The sequence below is a fragment of the Chamaea fasciata genome, unplaced genomic scaffold, assembly GCF_029207755.1.
Source record: "Chamaea fasciata isolate MVZ Bird 193981 ecotype frontalis unplaced genomic scaffold, bChaFas1.0.hap1 SCAF_12, whole genome shotgun sequence".
In the NCBI taxonomy this organism is placed as follows: domain Eukaryota; kingdom Metazoa; phylum Chordata; class Aves; order Passeriformes; family Sylviidae; genus Chamaea; species Chamaea fasciata.
Window position 1 is genome coordinate 5,353,303 of NW_027094097.1, and position 10,749 is coordinate 5,364,051.

At 36.7% G+C, this 10,749-nt stretch overlaps 1 long non-coding RNA gene across 1 annotated transcript; it reads right to left on the reverse strand.

Moving 5' to 3' along the window:
• Nucleotides 1-4,319: 4,319 nt before the first annotated feature.
• LOC136295712 (uncharacterized) lies at nt 4,320-8,095 on the reverse strand. The gene is made up of 3 exons (XR_010722777.1): nt 8,033-8,095; nt 7,269-7,330; nt 4,320-4,390 (listed from the first exon to the last, which is right to left on the reverse strand). It is a non-coding gene; the product is annotated as an uncharacterized lncRNA (long non-coding RNA).
• Nucleotides 8,096-10,749: the final 2,654 nt, after the last annotated feature.

Here is a 10,749-nt window from a genome sequence, read left to right on the forward strand (position 1 = left end):
TCCTGTGATCTTCTCCAGACTACTTCTCAGCATGGTTTTCAGCTTTCTCTGGGGCTATATTTTGTTTTATCCACCTCTTCCTCTCCTCTCTCTTCCCTCAGCATACAACAGCACTGGCCTCCTTCAGCCATAGCTCATTTGTCTGTTTAGCATCTGTTTGTCATTCATACCCCTTGATGTTAGAACACTCATCTTTTTCATATTCTCATCTACAGCCCACTGTGAATAGTTGCACAATGCCTTCGAGTCACCATAAGCACTTAGTGTAATTTCTTCTATTAGGATATTTGCATCCTTATCTCCAACGCTCTCCTTTTTCCCTGGGAAGTTTTACTATTGTCATCACTGTTCTGAAATTACTGTTTCCTGCAGCTGATCTTTAATTAGAAAGCTGTAATGGGATAGTGTATTATTTGCAGAAGCCTCATTTGTCCAGACTCCATATATAAGAATCTGTTCCTAAATGCAGTTTGTCAAAATGCAGGTATTCCATTACTTTTACTACAGATAAGGGAGCCCACTGAAAATGTCCTAATTTTTCCTGATAGTCAGAATTCACAAACACTACAAATAAACTGGCATCCCTTCATGAACTTCATGAACTTCATTGTAGAATTACTTTGGAGACAACAATTGCAAAAATTGGTATGTAGTAGCCATGCTCTTCTAAGCTTTCTCTGTTGTGTTTCTCTAGGCAGCTGTGGATCAATGCAAGCTAAACAAGGTAAAATTTTTACAGAATGTTCTATCCTGAGGCTAAACGATTTTTTTCCCCCCATTGCCCTGAAATTATTGTAATCAGTATTTATTCTTGAAAAACTTGAAGGCCATAATCATATATCAAGGCCCAGTTGTGACATGTAAATGCACTCATTTTTTATACAACATAAGAAAGTTTGCAAGTCATGCATCTGAGTGATACAGTGAATACAAAACAGATGAGGGAAGCTCAAGGTAACAGTGAGATGATAATGGCTGGTGTAATAAGCAGTGCTACTGCACCTCAACTGCTTGGCTATGATTAAACTAATGTAATAACTGCTAAGAAAATGCATTAATAGCAGAATGGTGGTTTATTGTCTGCTCTCTTCTGAAATTTACTCAGCATCAAAGTATTTATTAGAAACATATTTATTGTGTACTCACTTTTGGATGTGCCATATGTTCCTCTACTGATGATGTAATAATTTGTGTTTATTTTTTTTAAGTGCTGTATAAAAAGACTAAAGATGAAACTGGAACAAGTCACTAGATATCAGTGCTGAATGTGAGATCAGTTTCATAGGAAGACAGTCATGACTCTAACAAGAAGTTTGCTCTAATGAAATGAAGGAGATCAAAGATGATAGAAAGCAAAGCTATGTAATGAAACAGTGATTTAAGAAGCCTGGGATATTTATTTTATTTTCATTGTAAGATAGGTTACTTGCCTTACAGTTTGGTATTGTTTATTCTGGTGTCTGTACATGGTTTTGATTATATTAATTACATTATTGGCCAAATTCTAAACTCTTGTAAATCAAAATTACTATTCTGACTCCAGTGAATGACAGTGACTTATACCAGCTGATAATCCACCCTTCAATGCCTTACAAATGCAGGATAAAGACTTTGCAAGCCTTCTAAAAAGTTTGTTTGTGAAAATGTTACAATTTATTGCTGTTTTGCAAATGGATAGAATTTCTTGCTGTAAATACTTTAATTACTATTATAAAATGAATTGAAATTTAATTAAAGATGAAAAAAACCCAGTGGAAATTTTTAAAAGGATAAAACCAGCAAGAAACACTCCCAGATTTGAATGTCATTTTAACAGTAACTTGAACCAACATCTGAAACGTGTTATATAATTTTAAACATATACTAAAAATTATTTTCTTCCAGCTTAGAGCAAGTGCAGACTCAATAGTTGTTCCAAAGATTTTAGTTATTTCCCTCCTCAATCTCTAGACATAAACAATCAAGAATGCTAATTAAAAAAGTTACTTCGGGCAATAATCTTGTCAAAGAAGTTAAAGAGGGTTCGACTCAATCATCAGAAGGTAGGGCAACATCTAGAGAAAGCATTCATACAAACACATTGCATTTATTTAATCAGTGATTCTCCAACAGTTTGAAACAAATGCCTTGGATATTATTGAAAAATACTATTTTTTCTCTTAATGGCACAATCAAAGGTGTCTTGTATTTTCTTAAGGTATAAAATGAACATGACGCTGTTCCAAAAGGCATCAGATCACTGGTGGGGCCAATGACCAGGGCCTCAAGGGGCACCTGGTCTGAAATTTGGGCACAGCCAATGACACCTGTGAGATTTCAGCCTAGAAAGCATCTTCAGATGCAGTGCAAAATGGGAAGAACTTTACTGCCTCTGGAAAGAAATCTTCCAGTGAAAATTAAACTCCCTCTTTTGCTGACACAGAGACTATTCATGGAGCCTTTGTGAAAATCAGCAAGATCCCTGGGGAAGCTGACAACTCTGTCCCATTGGCACTCACTGGCCCCCATCATGTGCATATCCTGATACCTGCCTTCAAAACAAACCCTTCATGTTGCAGTGAGTGCCATCCTGAGGATCTGTGCTGATGGTGTAGCTCAGTATGCCAGTCCAAAAGAACTTAATGTTCTGTAATTTATGCCTTTCTTTTTAAGACAACGTGTCCTTGTGTTTTTCCAAGAATAGATGCATAACTTGGTCTTTTGGGCACTGATCCATTTTACACATTTCCTGATCTGCCCTTGTGTTACTGGAAAACATTTTCCAGGATGAAAGCTCAGTTTGTGCAAGAAATAAAATCAATTGAATTGAACAGATATGATGGTTGCACAAACATGTGCATATTGTGTTAAACACAAATGTTGACATTTATCCATATGATTTAGAACCAACCAGATAAATTTTTTCTAGTGGACCAAACTTTTAATGGTATATTTGTGTAACACTTGCATTGAACTTAGAACAGCCTGTGTTCTGCATAATGTTTCAAATAGGAGTGCTAAAATGGTACATTTCTTTCCCATTGAACAAAGATTTTATGTTTCTGGCAATGGTTTTGTAAGATAATGTACTTGTTAGCCAAAAAAACCACTCAGAAAATAACCCTACTCCTACTTTGATGTACAACTATAACAACAGTTTTTTTAGTAATGGATATGACCCATTTTATTTTTACACATTATATTTTTTTTCAAATGTCAGAGATACTTATCTTAGTGAAGGGCTTCTCCACGGATCACATTTCCCCATTTTTTTCTAGGCTACTCTCAAGATGAATGAACTTTATCTTTCCAGGAAGTTAAATTTTTTATTTAAAATGTGAAATCTTGTTGAGTTCCAGGGTTAAGTGCATGGTTTCAAAGCTGATATGCTTTCAACATATGGCTCTCTTATTTCTAGCTATATTTAAAGTTCTTTTATCTTGAAACATTTTACTCAATTTCTCAAACATTCTTTAGTCTTAAAACATTTTACACAATTTCTCAGAAATGCCATTTGTTTAAAAATAAAAATAAATTTTTCAGAATAGAATCTTCAGGAGGATATCTCTTTCCTCTACTTACATACAGGAGACAACCCTGGCAATAATTTAACTCCAGCAAGTTGGAGAAATTCCACCTGGACTAAGCGTCCCACAATCAAACTGGTGCATGTTCCAGAAGATGCTTCACTACCAGATGACAACTGAGAGTATGTTGAATTTCTCCTTGCATCAACAGAAATATATAATTACTTATCCAGGAATTTTACATAGGCAAGTGGGCCTAAATTATTCCACTTTGTGCTGGACCTTGCTCTCAGAGCACTCTATGGGGCAACTTTCACAGAGCCCCAGGTGAAACTGGGGTTCCCACTGAATCTGGAAGAGTGCACTACCTTCTAGCCTATAAACATTTCATTAAAAACCACTCCCAGATGTTTCCCTGTTAAATGTTTCAGTTGAGGAATCAGTACCTACGAGATACAAAATTAAATAAAGTATTTGAGTGTTTCAGAGTTACTCATAAGAGAAATGTTAAGACATGCTTTTGGGAACTATGCTACTTCTAAAATAATTAGGAAAGAGCCAGTCCTGAATAAACATGAGGAATTTGAGAGCTTCAATAATTAAAACATGAATACAGTTGACTTGGTGATGGCCAGCGCTGTTTCGTTAATGAAAGTGTTCTGTTAAGAAATCTGGATAGCATCCAGAGTGTTCCTCCATTGCTTGCATCAGGTGCATAGCAATGGTATTACACAGCAAGGAAAGGCTACTTGATCTATTAAAAATACAAGAAATAAACAACTATTGAGGATACTTACAATGAGGATACTCTTTAAAAGGCAGAATTGAGTGCCAATTCCCTCTTCTCCACTGCATCTTACATCCAGCCAATTCTGCCCTTATACCTGCACAAGAAAAAAAGGAATGGCTTGAGGTGTTAATGAAAAAACGGGCATCTAGTATGGCCTAATCAGTCATCAAGATGTGGCAGAATCCTCCTGCCTTACAGATTCTCAGGGAAAATTCTAGCCCTCTCCTAGACACCATCTGTATTAATTTTCTCAACTGCTCCTATTAAGATTTTAATTAGACTTTCTACCGTTATGCAGAGATAACATAGAATTATTGCAGAAATATTTCTATAGCACTGTAGAAATATTTACTGGAGCTGAAATTCAAAATGTGCTTTCACATAGGAGGGCATAATCCCAACATTTCATATTCTAGAGCAGAGGCAGCACCCTTAGACCAGTCGCTGTAATCTGGATGCAATTATCTTTTTATTCTAGAAAAGTTCAATTTTTAGAACTTAAGAGTGTTGTATGAACCTTCCTGTTTTTATATAAGATTATATTTTCTGTCAAAAGACATTTTTTTCTCAAATGATTTTTAATATTGCCTTACAAAACACAGATTTGTCATGAGAAAAGGTAGCTAAAGTGCACTGCACAGCCCCTTGTTTCCCGTAATATTCCAGTGAATTTCATAGAAATAATCTGCTGGAGAACTACTACTCAGTGTGAATAATTGTGAGACTCTGCCTGCCACGTATCTATCATGATCATCTAAGATAGCTATAGTCCACAGCATTCAAACTGTGGAAAATGGCATAAAACTGCACAACAGCTACAAAAAAAACAACTAAGATTGATTTTCTAGCACCATTAGGTCTATTACATTCAAGTATGTTAAAATTGAATACTAATAATAATCTTTAAAAATTACAAATAAAAGTCTAACTAAGGTTACAAGGGCATAAAAACCGATGGCGACAGACTATTGTGAGGACAGTTCAAAAAGAATATAATTTATTTGTGAGAATTAAGTCTATGCTTAATACTTAATACTTAATACTTTTATTAAATAGTAAACCTATACTTTGGAGATTTCTGATCATGACATATATTGAAATTTACATTAAGGAGAGATGGCTACTCATAGACATTACTGTTTATAAATCAGATCTCTTTTATGTAATATGCAAACTACTGGAATTATTTAAGGGAGTGCTGATACTGAAAAATGAGTATTGATTAAAAGACAAAAACGATCCCCAAGAAAATTAAGCATTGAAATCAGGCGAAAAAATAATAATAAAAAAGCAGTACCCGTAACTTGGAGTGCCAATTCCTAAGAAACACATACAGTAGCAAAATCTATTTTAATTGCGTATGGGGACTTTGCCTGGATTATGCCCAGGCACATGACAAACCATTACCAAGTCCCCTGTTGGGAGTAAAGGACAAAAAGGGCTTTTACTTGGCTTGTTGCCACTTTTCTCAGGAACAATAAGTCAGTCACTAGTCACAAAACAAGAGTCCCCTGCACCAAGCCAGTCACCCCCAGGGAGGCTCTGGCTGGCAGCAATTCCAGGCAGCTCCAGCTTCCCAGTGCCCAGTGCTGGGGGCTGCCAGCTCCTCTCCTTGGCATCAACTAAACTGGGCTGCTCAGTCTTCCCCTCTCTTTACAACTCTTCCTCATTGCTCTGCATTACATTCTTTTTAAAAGTTACTGCATAGCAAAGAGAGGCTATTTAAGGCTCCAAGCCATGAAATATTCTCCTGATTAAGGAGTAGTCACATTCTATATTTCCAAATGGGACGAGTTTCATTGCCTCTGGCAAGAGCAATATGTACAAGCCTACTGCATCATGAGTAGGCTCAGAGTAACCAATGGTTGACTGACCAAATAAAGGACAAAAAATATCACTGGGGCCCCAGAAAGGCCCACGAAAAAGAATCTGGAAGGTTTCTGACTCTTTAAGAGTCTAGAAGGCATAGAGGTCCTCTGAAAAGTGAGTTGCACAGTCCTTGTAAACCCTCACAAGTGCATTTTGAACATCCCACAGATGTCAGCAAAGGCTGACCACAAAATCGAGGGATCATCTCAACCTGGCAAAACAGAAACAATCTCAGCCACCCAGAAACTCTGTTTTAATGAAAAAAGGGGGAACAAGATACAGAAAGAGATCATTGAAGTACACATTTTTCAATATTTTTTTAGGTATCTTTAAAGACAAGGGAAGGAGTCCCTCGTCCGTTGTTTTTCCCATTGTGTCATTTGTTACCGTGACACTACCATAGGGATTTAGCCTCCCTCCACCTTCTGAATTCCTAATCTGGCGGTGCTATTGCTCAAAATGACATTTTATTTCCCCAAGAATCACACATTAATTGAACTAATGCCGGATAAGGAAGGTTCATTGTGACTTCATTCAACATTTTGTATACTTGCACTAGAACCTGTTCTTTTCTTTTCCAGTGCAAATCTAAGTATTTTTTGCATGGAACGGAGAACCTTATCTGCGGATTGGTATTATGAGTGAATATTTTTCCATTAATACTTCATAAGTTTTTCAACTAATCTCAGAACAACCATATTTACTTTTCTTATAGCATGGTGTCACTTTTATATCTTGTAAGGTTTGTAGTTCTCCATCAGATATAGTAAGATCATGTTACTATAGATAAAAAGATAAAAAAAAAAGGAAAATTGTTATATTACTTCTAGATACATCAGAAAAACCCCATATCAAGACCATAAAAATTCTCACGCTTATGATTTGCCTATTTTTATAATAATATGTCAATTTTTCTGCATTTTAAATATAATTTCACAGTGAGAAAACAACTGAGTTGTTACTTTCCCTCAGAATTACATCTGAAATGTTTATAAATAGTTGATTCCCACCTTTTCAAAGTTCCTTGAAAATGCAATGTGCATTAGTTAGCACACAATGCACTAATTAGCACAACGATCACTGGTTTATATTTGTAATCCTACCTAGAACGCATCTTTGAGTTAGTTTCAGGTCAGAAAAGATGCTAAATCCAGTATTTCCACAACTGCAAGAAACAGAGAATGGAAAAGGTGTATGTTGGATTTCTCTGCTGAAGTTAATAACACACACAACGATATAAGCAATTTAACTCCTTTAAGCAAATTTGATCCCACCATTGTGTTTCATGCCTTTGTTAAAAAGTGACACCATCCATTTCAATATCAATAATAAAATGTAAAAAAAAAATGGTTAAGAATAAAACCAGACATCCCAAATGCTAAGTCTTTAATGGAAAGAAGGATGAGGAACCAATGAAAAGACCCCACATTTGCCCCACATTTGCACAAACACTGCCTGGTAAATTGTTATTCATACAACTTCAGAATAAACATTCTTTGGCAATGAATCAGTTCCAGGTCTTATGCAGAAATGTTAATGCAACATATCTCAGATATGCGCATTTAATTGTTTTTGCAATTATATATCCTGACACTGAAAACAACACTATGCCCAAATGAATACGTGCAGTTTTGGGGGGTTACTTTTGGAGAACTTCCTTAAGGTTTTGTTTTGCCAGTTTCCCTGATTTTGTTCTTTAAATGGTATCCAAGCCCCAAGGCAACTTTGATAAAGTCAACGAAATTATACAGGTAGAAAGGACAAAAATGCAGTCTCTGGATTTCAAATAGTGACAACACCAGTCTCACCATTAAGCCTGACACAAGAACCTTTTAATTTAAATGTAATCTCCAAAAGACCAAATTACCAGCAACATGTTCTCATTAATTCCTGTAAGGGATGCTCAAGCTTTGACCCCTTATTGTTCTCCTTATCGAGAAGTGGCTGAGTCATAGTATTAATAAGCCATCACTCATTTAAGTGGTCATTCACTGCTGGGCGGGGAAAAGATAGGCTCATCCTTTTGAAGTGGGAATGGGCAAGCAAGGCTGCTGTAATAGGCTGTGATTATTTTCACTATGAATGCTCTCCCAGCTTTCAAAAATTAAAAGGAGCACTCATTTTCCTGCTTGAGTATTTCTCACACTGGCGAAAAAATGAACCCTTTGAAATGTAAATGATTTAATCTTTGCAAACCCCTGCTTCAGAGGGAGGTACAGCTTCATTTACAAAATGAAGACATTTTAGGAAATGATTATCATTGTAAAATTGAGGTCAGCAGGGAGTCCGAGTTCAAACTCTTAGAATATCAGCAGTGTAACAAGTTTGATCTTCCTTACTGCATTGCTTGCATTTGCTTCTCTGGGTTCCAGCAGAGAGCCATTGTCAGTCGGAACTTGTTCCCACTCATTTCCCCTGGTTAAATAAAATAGTTATGCTTATTACATAGAGTTATTCAGTCCAATAAAATTTAAGGCAAAACTAAAAATAAAAAAGGGAAGTTGAAATTTATTTTGATTAATGTATACACTCCGTGCTGCCTATTCAACCTAGAACATTTAAAGGCTGAGAGCACTGAGGATATTTTTTAATGCTTAGTTCAGGCAGTAGTGTTGGGCAGTGTTACTATACTGTCCTACCAAGGTTCCAGGAGGAGACCACCCATAATGGTGAGAGAATATTTCATTTAAAATTTAAACATTAAATCCTTAATCTCTCTTCTACAACATCCAAGTAGAATGACAATTATTGTTGCTGGCATTATAGGGTATTATGGTATCAGTCAGGCTTATTATGAACTGATGGAGATGATAAATTTGTATAACAAAGTGCAAATGATAACAGCTGCCATATGACAACAGCCATTATGGAGAACTTCCCTGCACTAATGGGCATTTCAGATGAAACCAAGGGAAATCTGTCAGAGATGAGGATTAATCTGAGCGAAACAGAAAGTGAGAAGTTACAGAATTTATTGGTGATCTTGAGTTATAAGTTCATCATCTTTTAATCAGTGTTATATACTTATTTTCAGTGGAGTTACTTATCTTTCTGCCATTCCTGAAGAGCCATTTCTCCCAGCCTGATATTTATGAAAGGGATAGCTAAAATTAGAATGTCAAAATGTCATTTGTCTTACAAAGAACCTTGATGTTGCACCCTTGAAGTTACACTTCAATAGGACAGATGAAATGCTGTTACTGCATGAAAGATATTCACCTGTATGTCTACAACATGCAAGAGAAAAATACCAAATTAAGCAGAATTCAGCACCTGTAATGATACTTCGAAAAGGATAGGTGTGAATGAAAGGCTGCCTGTACTCAAGTTTAAGTGATCCACTTTGAAGTCTAAAAGCTGAGTAGCCAGACTTGCAGGACACTTACCCAAACCAGCCTTAAGGAGGTTCGTCTTTACTAATGACAAAAAAGCAAAATATTAGCAGAGGTTTTTAACATCTCTCGAAAAGAGAAGAAAAAAATGGTTCTATAAACAAAACTGCACAATTTTTCAAAATGACTGCAACGCTAAAAAATGTATTACAACATTTCAGAAGAGATAAAAGAGAAAGTCTGAGCACCATCCACCCCATATCCAGTCTCAGTGCTTTCTGGTTTTTCTGGTTGAAGCACGTGTTTTGTTTGTGTGCACTGGAGTGTGAGGCAGCTGTTCTCTCGAGGTATGAAGGGCTCCATTATCAGCACCACCCAGCTCCCTTTCCAAGGCAAGTTCACAAGCTGGGCAATTGCTGAAGTGGAGGAAAACTCCACACCCTGCCTGGCCTTTGGGCAGGACTCCTTTTTCTTAGAGGAACCGTACACCTGACAAGTTGTGCAGGTGCAAAATGAAGGAGTGTGATCAGAAACAAACATGAGGAAAGGTCGTGCATAGTAAATAGAGGTTTTAAAGCATATGGCCAAGTGTGTCTTGCTGACTCCTGGAAACTTTACATGAGTTCTGGATAGCGCTGGCCTGAAAGACAGCTGTTCAGCAGAAGACTGACTTCTTTCTGCCAGCATCACTCCTTTAACTATTTAAAGGTATCTGTGAAGTTTTAGACTTGAGGCTTATAAAAGAAGACAGACTGCAAGAGGTTCTAGAGCTGGATGAACCTAAAGTTTAGAATATCTATGTTTTGATGTACTGATACTGCGACAGATAATTAAAAGCTGTTCCAGACTGTAAACTCCCCGGGACAAAGACTACTCCTTTTGCTTGTATAAAAACATCCCCACACAACATGGTGGGTAGTAAGATATCCCTCAGCCTTCCCTCACCAGCAGAGCAGTCAGGTCACAGGAGGGAGCAGGATTCAATGTAGGCAAACTTTACTGAGCTAGAAGTGAAATCCAGGAAATTCACCAAGACTCTGAGACCAGAATTTTAAGCAGACTATGACATTAGCCAGAAGATTTATTATTTTATTATGATTATTGCAAACTCTTTCTTAAACATTTCCAACAATGTTTAATATTGTGCCTCTCAGGATTTTTTTAGAAGCTTCAAATCAAAGGTAGGAGCACAAATAGTGCATTAACTCAGGGCAAGATGTACCAGTGGAATTGTTTAGATTATGCTTCTTTA